At 43.8% G+C, this 13,684-nt stretch overlaps 1 pseudogene across 1 annotated transcript in view; it reads right to left on the bottom strand.

Moving 5' to 3' along the window:
• Nucleotides 1–1,595: 1,595 nt before the first annotated feature.
• LOC308644403 (transmembrane protein 132B-like) overlaps nt 1,596–13,684 on the bottom strand; it is a 63,388-nt pseudogene continuing 51,299 nt past the window's right edge. Inside the window, exons 3-6 of the transcript in view lie at nt 11,504–11,709; nt 5,920–6,182; nt 3,945–4,136; nt 1,596–3,069 (exon numbers count right to left, since the gene is read on the bottom strand). The product of the transcript in view is annotated as a transmembrane protein 132B-like (transcript). The remainder of the gene's footprint in view (nt 3,070–3,944; nt 4,137–5,919; nt 6,183–11,503; nt 11,710–13,684) is intronic.

Genomic DNA, 13,684 nt, shown 5'->3' with positions numbered 1-13,684 from the left:
CCTGGCTTCAGCTCCTCAGCGCCATTTTTTTTTTTTTTTAAAGAGAGAGAGAGAGAGAGAGGAGAGAGTGAGAGAGAATTTTTAATATTTATTTTTTAGTTCTCGGCGGACACAACATCTTCGTGTTATGTGGTGCTGAGGATCGAACCCTGGCCGCACGCATGCCAGGTGAGCGCGCTACCGCTTGAGCCACATCCCCAGCCCCTCCTAAGAGCCATTTTAAATACTTATAAAACCAATCCAACACCAGCCTCTGAGGTCACCACTATACCACCTGCAATTTCAGCCCTGTCTGTGGCATGCAAGAGACATAGGAGAAATTTCTGGCTGTTGCTTCATGGCTAGAAGAGGCTGAGTAGTCAAGTTCCCATCCATGAGAATCTAAAATAAGAGAGCAATTGAATGAAAACAATTCTCTTTTGAATAGCTCAGTTGTCAGCCACTGGGAGTAAGGGTGACTTGCTGCATGTGCCTCCTACTTGGGGCCTTTCAAATTCCATTTCTTAGGGATGCAAATGGCTCAGTTAACTCATAATGAGACAGATTAGTCCAGTGTCTGCTTTTCCACCTATAACATCTTAATAAATAAAAATTTCACATTTTGCTAATCTGAAATTCTTGCTTTGAGATGATGATACATGATGATTCTAAATATTTTTATTTAAAAATTATACAAAAATCACTTTTTTCCTCTTAGCACTTTGATTTTTCAATAGCTATAGTTTGTTCATAATAGCTGCTTCTTGGGCTCTGGAACAGTCATTTATTTTTGTGAATTCTGGGGGGAACCTATTGCTTTTCCCACAAATGCACACCTGTGAAAACAGTTATTGTATGGATAATTTATATGTATTGCTAACTTGAAACAATTTTTTTTTCTGGTAAAATTGAAAGTTTAATTGGAAGCTATTTCCTGGGCAATTTCCCTTCAGCACAGATGTAGATGGATTCTACCTTTAGATTGAGTTTGGATGGTACATTGTGTTGACTACAAAGAACCTGCATAATCACTGTTCCCTAGGGGCTTTCTGCCCTCAGCAGTGTACCCCAGGAGCTCCCCAGGATTCTTAGCAAACAGAGGACAAAAATAAATGTGTGTTCACAACTTTCCTCCAAGTTGTTTTAAACTTCACATAGAAAAATGTAAAGAGATGACCCTCCCTCACTGGATATCAACATTTTAAGCAAAACCCCTGTCCCAGTCATACACAAGAAAGTTCAACAGCAAAAGGTAGGAAAAAGAAAGTGAGAATAAACTTCTTAGATGCTGTCACTAAAGAAAGAAGTGCTCAAAACCTGAGAAACCTGACATCCTGTATGGAGACCCAGGAAATGACGTGACGCGGCAAATCCCAGGGAATAAAACTCATTTGTAAATCACACAGATCTCAAAGACTGAAATTTCTTCTCTTCATGTTTCAAAAAAAATTCCAGAGGTCAAAGGAACAGGTGCAGGTGGAAATGTATATAAAAATACTGAGCAGCGCTCCTAACAAATAAGGATAGCTATATTCAGTCACCTCTTATGTGTGTCCAAACCCAGGCCACGGGCTGTACCTGCCCTCTGTGCTTTAAAAGGTCTAGGAAAAGGAAAATCACCATCCAAATCTCTCCTCACTACACACAGCCATTCGCCATGAGATGACTAACAATGTCTGTGGGGTCGGGTTTACTCTACCTGCGCTGAGCTGGTACCAGGCTGTAGGCAAAACTGTTGTCTTAGAATTCCTCCAGTCCCTACATGTAGCTGTTTTAGAGGCATTTCCCAGCTTAAAACCCAGCTGACGTAACTCTCCAGGTCTCTGAAACATGCTTAGAAAGGGCTCCCTCCAGACCTCCACAAACTCAGCTTTGTGAAGTCAGATCAGACTCACTGCTCCACCGTTCAGAAAACAGAAGGCATAAAAGTGAATACAATATAAGAAAGGAGTTTACATCTGGTCCTGCAGTCTTTCCATATAGTCTCTGAAGTCCTGTGAGTCCCCCAGCCCCATGTCCTGGCAGACCCACTTGATGTTGTCATCACTGTGAAACACGATGGAGTTGGTGTATGGGCCCCATCCTCAGGGAGGATGGTGGTGTAGGAAGTAAACTTGACCCTCTTCCTCTTTGGGCCAGAAGAGTTTACAGGTTCGTTTTTCATCTCTTTCTCATAGACATAGTCAGAAGGTCTGAGTAGCTGACTGTGGAAGGGCTTCTGGAAACCTCTGTTCAGCAGGAAGTTCCTCTCCTTGAACTGCAGCCCCCTGTCTATCATGGTTGTGCACTCCTCCGAGGGGAGCGTGATGTCCACTGGGTTCTCCAAAAGCTCCACCTCGTTCCCAAGCCAGACCCAGTCGTGGGAGTGGGGGATGTTGCCCTGCTCGATCACCACAAGCCTTTTGTGTCTGTACTTCCAGGCAAACGCCACGCAATTGATCAGGAAGACCAGGATGGCCAGGCAGAAGACGCAGAGCAGGGTGTACATGCCGTCAAGCCCCTGGAGGCCACTGTAAGGTCACTAGGGTTACTGGATTCTGGAAACTTCCCCTGGGTGGGGAAGCTGGTGAAGGCGTCTGCACCACCACTCTTGAGTAGCTTCTTGTCCTTCCCCTCCTCAGGCAGCGACAGGGTTGTGCTCCTGTTGGTCCTGTCCTCTGGGCCAGCAGGGCCCCCACGCTGGAGCCTCTCCTGGACTGCTCGCTCCTGGCTCCCTTCCCGCTCTATGGAGTTGCTCAGGTGATCTTTGTATTCCCGGTTCACGCCCTCAATGTCATTGCTGCCTCCTTGGTGCTCCTCCTCGATGCCTGGTGCAAAACTGACCTTGAGGCTTCCTTTACCCACAGCAAGAACACTCTTCCTCTTGGTCTTCTGGCAAGGCTCGCTGATCATCATCGCCAACTTTATCAGGGGCCCTTGTCCTTCGCCCTCTGCAACCACAACCGGCCACTGGAACTGCAAGTTTGGCTGGACAGACACCACCATTTAATCCAATGATGAGACAGTTATGGAAAAATCCTTGGGATCATAAATGTCTAAAGGTGTCACGGAGCCATCACTGAACAAAATCCAAGAACTGACTATGGCTTCATGAGGGAAACGAAATCAAAGCATGATCAGCTCCCTTCAAATTTACAACATAAGCAAGATTTCCTATATAAACGCTTTTAAGTATATGTAGAAAAAAATCTTCCATTTTATAATCTTTAACAGTTCTTGTCATGCCTTGAACTGGCATCAATAATCTGCAGGAGCTCCACTGGTATGAGAAATAAATAATAACCTTTCATGAATGCACTAAAGTGTAAATTAATTTACTACATGCCATATCAAAGAATTTGACTTTGACCTTTCTAAAAACACTCTGAAAGATCAGGCAATTTATCTGAATCAATTTTAGGGGCAACTAATCAGGCTACTGCTAAAGATAATATCACTTTGAACCTTCTTTATTAGGAAGCCAATGCTGATGAAGCAAAACGCACTCTGGTAAATATCTTGGTAAACGATGGATTATGAAGTTGGACTGCTTGAACGGCCCAGTGCCTCGGTTATCTTTATAAATGATTTGCAACAGCCAGGCACAGTGATGCACACCTGTAATCCTAGCCAATCAGGAGGTTGAGGCAGGAGGATCATGAGTTCAGGGCCAGTCTCAGCAACTTAGCAAGATGCAGTATCAAAAATTACCCATTTGGTTTGGCCAAGGTAAAAAAACATGGCCCTCAGCTCACAGTCCAACAGCAGACTGTGCCTATCACAGGTTATCCTGCTGGAGAACAAATGGCAGAGGAAATGAGCCTTCATCTCTACATGCTTTCCTAGACCCAATGTGCTGGGGGAGATGCAGGGAGCAGCTCCAAGAACAGCAAGGGGCTGCGAGACCCTACTGACCCTTTGTGTAGGACAAAACGACCTGGAGAGGAGCTGACCATGGACCAGGGCACAGGCCTCCAGGCTCTCACCTGCTGTGGGGCCTGGAGGACATCCTGGGCAGCCACTGTGGAGACGATGACCCTTCGGTCCACCCTGTGAGGCTGCAGGGAGAGGGACAATCCAGCCACCAGTTGAACGCCCAGCTCCACGATGGTGACGCGGTCATCCAGGACAATCACTGTCTTCTCAGCCAGGATGGAGTCAGAGAGAGGTGAGAGGACCTGGGGAGTAAGTGAGAAAGTGTGGTCTCTGCCCACGTGACAATTTCAAGTCCTGGAGCTGGCGGGGCCTCGAGAGACTCTGCAGTGCTCTACAGAGCACACACAGGAAGACTGCTTACGTAGGTATCCTGCCATTGTCCAATTAAACTTAGCACTTGAAGGAGTTTTATAAAGGTCACCTTAATCTACTTCCTTTCTTGGGATTCATGCCCTGATAACAACAGTGTATTTTCTGAGATAAGCTTGTTTTAAGTTAGAGGCAATAACTCAAATTGCCTGCCTTGGTACTCAGCACTCAAAGAGTAGTGCTTTCCCAACAACCGACATTCAGGCTTTGAAAGCAGTGGCCTGTGGTCAACTCTTTTGAAGGAAATGGTGCTCAGCCCTCTTCTGCTCACATCCCTTCCAATGGGCAGGTTAGATGCCTATCATGGGACAATATGATCACTGTGTGGACCACTGTGGGATAACTGGATGAACAGTTAAAGTGGGGCAGGGAATAGTCATGTCCTAAGGAGCCGTTCCTACCACTTTACCATCTAATGTGCAACCATGGGAGACTGAAACCGGGACAGGAATATGTCAAAGGCACAATTTCTAGAACAGTCCCCCTAAATGTTGACCTTAACCTTCAAACACAATGAGAAAGCACTCTACATTCACACTGTTATTCGGCATAGCTGGCTCTAAAACAAGGGTCTCCCGAATTATACAGGAACCCTTAACAGCAGAGTGCGTTCCCCAGCTGGTAGCAGGAAAATTCAGACTCTAAGTGTGAGAAGGACTGAATCCAGCCATTACTGATGAGAGAGGGACCATGTGAGAACGAATGGAGGGGTCCTCTTAGAGGACAGGGCAACACCGGGATGACAGTAAGGAAACTGTGACCTCAGTGCTATAAGAGAGCTAAGTTCTTCCAAGAAACTGAATGAGATTAAAAGCCAATGAGTTCCCAAAACTCCAAGATTAAGGGCCAAACCCAGCCAGCACCTGGATCTCAGCCTTAGGAACCCTGAGCATAGAACCAGGCCACCCACCAGGACTGTGTACCCACAGAATATAACTTAATAAACTACTGTTGTCTTGAAATGTTAAATTGGTGGTAATATATTACACAGAAATAGATACAAATATAGAATGTTACATATTTAATTCAAATTTGTCGAAAATTAACTTTGGCAACACCTAAAATAAGACATAATTAACTATGAGCAGTAACATTTTAAATTTGCAAAAATAAAACAAGCTGTAACTTTTTCTTTTTTAATCTTGCCAAAATCAGTTAGAAATTATTTTACTATTAGTATGATGAAAATAAAGAACTTTTAACTATAGATTCTTTGTGATTTATAACCAAATACATGCTTTAAAAAATCTTTGCCTACTGTTAAAGGTATAATATAGCTAAATGGTTAAATGTCAAGGTTGAGGAGAAATTTGCTTTCAGAGGTTCTACCACCTCCTAGTACAGATTAAAAAAAAAAAAACAACAACAGTGTTATATCAGGAAAAGGGTGACTTACACTATGTGTTTCATTTAGCTTTCTCTGGTAAAAACAGATCAGGCATTTTTCTCAACCCTCTCTAAAATACAAAATGTGTTTAGGTTATTAAAATTGGTGAAAACTCTATTGCTTCTCATGATTCTGTTACAGGCAGACTCGGTATCTGCACATTTGCACAATCACCCTCACACATGTGCACACCCCTGCATGGCAGCATTTGCCTGCATCATCAGCAGGTACTGGTGTTGGAGAGGTGGCAAAACATGAACCCCCTGTACCTGAACAGTGGTGATTCCCGGCTCCTGACCAACCAGGGTCCTGCCATCCTGTAACTGGGCGACTCTGGGCTCCTCCACCTTCATGAACTCTTGTTACAAGGTCAGTGATATCAAACTGCCAGTCTGGGCCCAACATGTAGGTCAGCTGACCCAAGTCAGATGACTCAGTCACAAACTGGGTGAGGACGCGCATCAGGGCATGCTGGTACTGCAGGGAGCAGCCTCACCCCTTCTTCTCCTCGTCCTCGCTATCCCCGGTAGGCCTGAACACAAACAGACCACAACAGAGTAAGCGTCCTTGTTGGGAAGGAGTATCATGTGCCCCTGGTTTAGAGTCCAGGTGACGGTGCAGAGTGAAAATAAAGTGGCTTTTCTCAGGCCAAATCTGTTCATCCATTGATTCACTCAACTTCCAGCAGTTAATTCATTCAATACCTTTTCAGCAGTCACTGTGAGCCACACAGGCTGCTTCACACTTAGAAGGTGGACAGCAAGTGCACCCTGGCTTCCGTGGTCCACTGCCACAGGAGACTACAGATCAGACAGGCAGAAATGGAGCCTCTGCTCTTTGCCTTCTGGAAACTGGGCATCAAAATACGATTTCCCCATGTGGAAATGAAGCAAGACCGTGGCTTCTGAAGCAGAAATGCGAGGTCCTCAGACAGAGGAGCTGTCTGGATTCCTGCTTGCACTCCCTGTTGGGCCTTGAGCCAGGTTCTCTTCTCTCCCATGGGCTCAGGTACCTCATGCTGAAAATGAAAATAAGAATGGCTGCCTGTTCCTCCCCTTTGGGAGTATAAAGATCAAGGACCAAGGACATCAAGGTGTGAAGACACTGGGAAAGCCCTTAGGAACTGCAAAGATAAACCAGGAGCCAGTGGGCTTGGCCTGCTCTCATTTCCCACTCCTCACTGGCCTGGGCCAGTGGACTCCACAGAAGCAGCTTCCTCCTGCTTAGGCCCTTGGGGTGCCAGAGTGCTCTTCCCTGGCACATCTTGCCCTCACTCACAAGTACTGCTCTGGGGGCAAAGCTGCTCGTGTTACTGGTAAAACTTGTGAGTGGATCTCTCCTTTCGCCCATCCTGGCTTTTGCTTTCCTTCTCCAAGGCTCTGGCCCTTCCTCCAATCCTGGCACATGCTCTCCATCTGTCCACAGCCCACCCTGAGAAATCCTCTGGTTCTGCAATTCCAGAACCTTCCCCTAAAGAAGAACCTCTCCTGTGGCCTCATAGGAGAGGACTTTGATTCATGGCTGTTGCCTAGTCTGTGACCACCAGCGAGGAGGAATACATCAGGGGATGAAATGACAGCAATTCCTATGTATTGTTGTTACACCTACTATGGGCCTAGTCTCCCCACAATGACACCTGACTTTACAACAGCCACACGTTTAACTCATTCATTCCTCACAAAACCTGAAGACTGAAGTTGGACTGCTATCCTGATCATGTGCATAAGAAAGGAGTCACGTAACTGATCATGTGCAGAGGCAGGGCCAAGCCCAATCTGGTTGTCCCTGTGTGCATCCTCATTGGCTCTACAACTAACCTCATCCTTACTGTGGCTGTGACAAAAGGCTCACAGTGGTTAATACATGTGTTACAGTTTAGATCTGAGGCATTCCCAAAAGCTCATGTATGGAACGATGAAAGAATGTTCAGAGGTGAAAAAATCAGATTATGAGACCTGTGACCTATTAATCCACTGATATGTATTAACTGGTGGTAACTGTAGGCAGTGGGGTGTAGTTATAGGAGGCAGGTCACTGGGAATAGACTTTAGGGGTTTATATTTTGTCCCTGCTGAGTGTGGTACTCTCTCTGCTTCCTGGTTACCACGTCCTGAGCTGCTTTCTTCCTCCCTGCCCTTCTGACATGATAGTCTGCCTCACCTCTGGCCCAGAGCTATGGAGTCACATGACCATGGACTGAACCTCTGATACCATAAGCTGAAATACACTTGTCATTCTCTATGTTGTTCTTGTCAGGTCTTCTGATCTCAGTGAGGCAAACTGACTAAAACACGTGACAACTGCTAACTAGCAGGCTTGAATCCAGTTCCATTTGATTTCTGAAATATGTGTTATTCACAATAGGTCAATGTGCCTCCTTGAACCAGCACTGTGATCAGCAATTCCAGTTTCCTGAAGTGAGAAGTAAAGATCTTTATGGGTAAGAGAGATGCCTTCAGAGGGAAAGGGACACAGCATTAAAAACATTGTGACATACTGAAAAGTCATTCCCATTCTATTTTTGAGTCCATCAGAAAAAATCACCAGCACTGTTTCTGTTCAGTGCTACAAAGTCTTTAAATGCTGTCCTGATACTTAACAAAGACACACAGAGATACAGCATCTACTCAGAAATTTAAAACATTGTTTTCTTTGTATTAATTTTTGATACAATTTATTTTATAATAAATGATACCAGCTGTCTTTTTTGTGCTAGTGATGAGAAGTTCCCCTTGATTAAGTGGATAAAACTGAAAGAAGTGCATTATAAAGTATATTTTACACTTCATTAAAAGGTGGCAGTATGATAAAAGTTGTCAGTAAACACGTGAACTTTTAGAAGTTCTGAATTATTGAAATAAAACAGTTCTGTTAGGTTAAGATAAACTGTATTCTATTAATTCTTTTAACTTTTAATTTTGAAATAATCACAAATTCACTGAAAGAAAAAAAAAGTATGGAGAGATCCCATACACTCATTACCCAGTACTGCAAAGTGACTATCTTTGTAATGAGAGGACAATACCAAAACCAAGCAATTGGCCTTGGCACACACAGAGCTCATTCAGATTTCACCAACTTTAGAGTCACTTGTGCCTGTATGCATGCATGGGTGTGCAATTTAACCTCCATGCATAACTTATTTTGGCCTGGTATCAAAGTTTGACCACTTGGAAGGTAGGCACCTTAATTCCATTTAGGTTCCTTGGCCTCCCTGCTTTCACAAACAATTGTTTTAAAGACTTCCTCTATGTGCTTTTAAGCACCACATTGATGAGGTCCTAAGTTTTTGTCTCAACCAAATATGATTGTCAAACATAATTTAAGAAATTCATGAATTCAGGAAGACTTCTATCCTATTTAATTTTCACTGATTCTGTCATTCTTTTTTTTCCTTTTCAAAGTTCCAAATCTTTTTCAGTTATCATTTTCTTTTTCTTTCGAGAATCTCCGCTAGCCATTCTTTGAGGGTAGGTCTCCTGGAAATAAATTCTGTCTCTCTTCATGTAAGAATGTCTTTATTTCCCCTTCATTCTTGAAGAATACTTTTTCCAGATATAGATTCAGGACTGACAGTTCTTTTCTTTCACCATTGGAAAAATGTGCCATGTCTTTCTGGCCTCCTTGGTCTCAGGTGAGAAATTCACCCTCATTCAAATAGTGTAATATCTGGATGTTTTTAAGATTCTTCCTTTGTCTTCTAAGTTTCACAAGCTTACTTATGATTTGCCTTGGCATGGATTTCTTTGGATTTGTCACTTTTGTGATTTCCCAACTTTTCAAATCCATAAGCTGTATCTTTTGTCAAATTTGGGAAGTTTTCAGCCACTATTTCCTCAAATACTGTTTCATCCCTATACCCTTTCCTGTCTCCTCAGATTCTAATTACAGAACTTTAGATCTTTTGTCATTGTTCACAAGTCCCTGAAGCTCTGTTTGCTTGTTCCCAACCTACTTCTCTCTTACTCATAATAAGTAAATTCTTTTGTCTGCCCTCCACTGACTTGATCCTCTGACAGCCCCACTGACAGTTACTTTCTTTTTCAGTCCTATGATTTACATCTTCTTCTTTATGATGAGTACATGTGCTTGCTGAGATTTTCTAATTTTTTTTTTGTTTTATTTTGTTTTGGGGCTATTTGTAATTCCTCACTGAGAGCTTTGTTTTTTTCTCCCTGCTTGGTATAACAAGTGATTTTCAATTGTCTTCTGCACATTCTGAATATTATGACAGAAAACCCTGGATCCCACTAAAACCTGTTTTAGTAACTTTGTTCTGTTTTAGTGCACAAGTGCTGATGGGCTTTTCTGAGCTTTGGCTCTAATGACAACTTGGGCTTAGAGCCCAGGTGATCTGTTTCGGACACCATGGAGTGCCCACTCCTTCCCTGCTAGTTTTGCCTAAAAGGCAGAATGCACAGCCCTGGAAGAGGTGGAGGGTGGACCAAAATCAAGAAGCCACACAAACAGTAAGCTCTGGGCCTGTCCTTCGGGTTTCAGGGAAGAGTCTTGAGTCCCATCCTCGGCCTCTGCTGAAGGGCCCACTTTTCCAACAGGGAGTCTCTTGCTTTTCCCATAGCTGACCATCTAGTGATGCTAAAAACTTCAACATCCTCAGGTCCTGTTCCTTTTTAACAGTCCTGCCTCCATTTACCTCCCCTCTTGCATTTTACCATACATAGCAAGAAGACTCCAAGGTGCACACCCATCACCTCCTCAGCCACAGCCAGCCTCACTTGCTTTCCACATACCAGCAGTACCCAGCTCTGCTGAGCAATCTGCGGCCTCCTAGCAAGGATCGGCCTTCCTCAATTCCCTCCAGGCCCTCAGTGGCAGCATTCTGAAGTCTAGATTTCTACCAGCCCTGCAGTTGTCTGTGCAGTGAGTGATTTCCCCAGGATGCTCCTCTCAAATTCTGAGCGCCATCACCACCTTCCCTGTTGCCACTCAGGCCAACCTTGGCCTTTCCTCTCCTGTTTCTGGCCTTGACCCTGATGAGCAGATGTGAGGGAAGAGCCCACCTCTAGGATCTGTCTGGTTGTTGCAGGTTATTTGGATCCTTTTGTTGAAGGACTGGGGCCCCCATTTTCTGACTGGTGCGCATCCTCAGGCTACTCCCAGCTCCTAAATACTGTCACCCTCTCTCCTTGAAATGTGGCTCAGTCCATCTTCAAAGCCAGCAACACCCTGTCCAAATGTTCACACCTTCAAATCCCTCCCACTTCCACTATGCTATTGGCTATGGAGAATGTTCTGCTCTCAAATGGCTTATCTGATGGGTCTGGCCCACCAGGGTACTCTCCATTGATCAGTTGTTTGTAGCTATTTCTGTGAAGTCCCTTCACCACCCTATCAGATCAGTGTTTGGTGATGGGAATCTTGGAGAGCAAGCAGTTCATCTTTAGAATTCTGTCTACTGGAGTACGCATCACATCACTGAATTTTTGGGACAACTTTTCAGTAATATTATTCTCAATTCAGATAAAGAAACTGAGGAATGGACAGGTGAAGCCACAAGTTCACAGAGCTTTAAGTGGGAAAACCAGGGTTTAAAACTCAGTCAGTCTCACTTCAGAGCTCACAGTCTTAATCCCTGCATTGTGTCCATGAGAAATGACCAACATCCATGAGCAGGGAGACTAAGGAAGAGGAACACAAGAATGAACAGGAGTGAGATGGGGATGGAAAACAGCTGAGCCAATGCCAGGCCCCATGCTAGGCACACCTATCATCTCACTGAATCTTCACAACTACTCTAGAAGGTGTTAATACTAAAATGTGAGTGAGTCCCAAGTCAGACTCATCTGAACCCCAAGCACAGACCACTGTAACCCACTGTGGTATGGTCCTCACCTTCTGTTGGAGGCCACCAGGATCCTCCAACCCTTGAGCTGGCTCAGCTCTGTGTCTGAGATCTCAATCTGCAAGGGGAGTCGGAGCGCCCAGACAGTGACTTCCACCTGGGAGGTGAAGTGCTGGTGGGTTAAGTTCACTATCGTGTCCACTTTACTCTTCATTTCCTTCCCATTCACGAAAATGGAGTCACAGTTGTTGGAAACCTTTGGGGAAGAGAGAGAACCATGAGATGCACCAGAAAGAAAAGCACAAGCAAAACCTAACAACAGCAAAGCACGTGAGCAGTTACAGCTCTGATTATTAAGACACCAGGATGACTGCAAGAACATGACTCCCATAAAAGGGTAATTTGTAGGCACTAATTAGTAACAAATACTGATAAACAGACTCCAGAAAAAACATTTTGTTACAAAACTCTGACAAGTAAACCCATAAACATAATTTAATGGAGTTACACAACCTCTGCTGCTTTTGCTATGTGCTTTTTCTTTATCTTACCTTTTTTCATGAACTCAAACCACCACCAATAAAACACCAAGTGCAATTTGTTTCACTCTGGCACCATATTAGAAGATGCACAAAAGGTTTTTGTTACATAAAAACATACTTAACTCAAGCCATAAAGAGGATCTTCTGAAAAACCAAGAGAGCTTTATACTAGATTAAAATCCTGGTAAATCCATGAGGCAAAGCACATCATGAAATGTGCTAGAAACATAGATGCAATTATTTTTGCCCCATTAAACTATAATTTTGCATAATAGTGGTAAGGATGTAGCATTTTAGCATGGTCTTTTGACTCAGCGTTTGGAGGCTCCCCCTTTAATTGATCCACTCACAGATTCAGAATTAGACAATTTAAGGCTCCATTTCAATTCACATCTTCAGGATAAGCAAATAAAATGTTGCTGCCTTGCTCTCCTGGCCCATCAGGAAAACGTATACATGAGGGAAGGGGAAGGAGTAGGCATCACATCATGAAGAGGAGACAGAAAATAAACCATCAATTCACAACAGATCACAAAACTGCAAAGGGGCCAGAATCTCATTTTACAGATGAAGAAACTGAGGCTACAACATAACTGGCCAGAGGTCTGATAACTTTTTTTAACTTTACAAAATAAGCTTATTATCTTGAAGTTCCAGAAGTCAAAAGTCCAAAAATCAATCTTGGTTAAAATTAGCAGAGCTGGGGCTGGGGATGTGGCTCAAGTGGTAACGCACTTGCCTAGCATTCATGAGCCACTGGTTTTGATTCTCAGTACCACATAAAAAAAATAAAGATATTGTGTCCACCTAAAAAAAAAAAAAAAAAAAAAAAAAAAAAAAAAAAAAAAAACTAAAAAAAAAATTTAGCAGAGCTGTTTTCTTAAAAGTCTGTATCAGACTGGGCACTGGCAAGGCTCACAACTCAACCAGTGATGGCACCACACAGCCAGTCTGACAAGCCACCAACTAGAACCTGACACTTCCCTTCCTCCTCTCTTCACCTCGATCTGGAGCTGCAGCTCAGACCTCTGCTCCAGGCCTCAGACCCAGGAGCCCAACTGCCTGCCTGCTAAGCATCATCAGGTGATTGGCTCAAGATTGACATCAGAAATATCAACTTCCACACCTAGGGAAAACCTCCAAGTTATTTGAGACAAACTACCACCCTCCCCTGCAAAATGGTACTAATATAAATGTGCTCCCTGAGGAGGAAGAGGAGGCCTCCAACCACTCACCAATCACGTTTCTGGATGTGGTAGTTCACCGTAGATTCAAACCAAATTCTCACCCTTCATCCCAGTCACAGAGAAAGAACCTTGTCATTTCCATTTCACAACATCAGCATCATCTTAGGGAATATATAAGTGTATTTCACTTAGGCCACTAACTAGAAGATCAGCCAAAATCACAGTGACCCTGACTGAGTAACCCTGGTCCACAAAGCAATGCAGAGGTAGCCAGAGAGCAACTGGGTCATTTTGGAGTCCCCTTCTGCCCTGTCAGAATGGAGTAGTCCAAAGTCCCCTTCTCTCCAGAATCTGCTCTTCTGAGCAAAAAATCTGCCCTGGTATCACAGTGGGTTATTTGTGAAGAACTTTGTGTTGATGATGTTGTTGCTCATGTGGCTATTCTTATCGAGTATTTTAAGTTCCTGTATATTTCACATAGTAACTTTCTGTCACATTCATC

This window comes from Spermophilus citellus (genome assembly GCF_964194105.1).
Source record: "Spermophilus citellus genome assembly, chromosome: 3".
NCBI lineage: Eukaryota > Metazoa > Chordata > Mammalia > Rodentia > Sciuridae > Spermophilus > Spermophilus citellus.
Note: the sequence above shows the minus strand (reverse complement) of the source record. Positions and strands in the feature narration are given on the sequence as shown.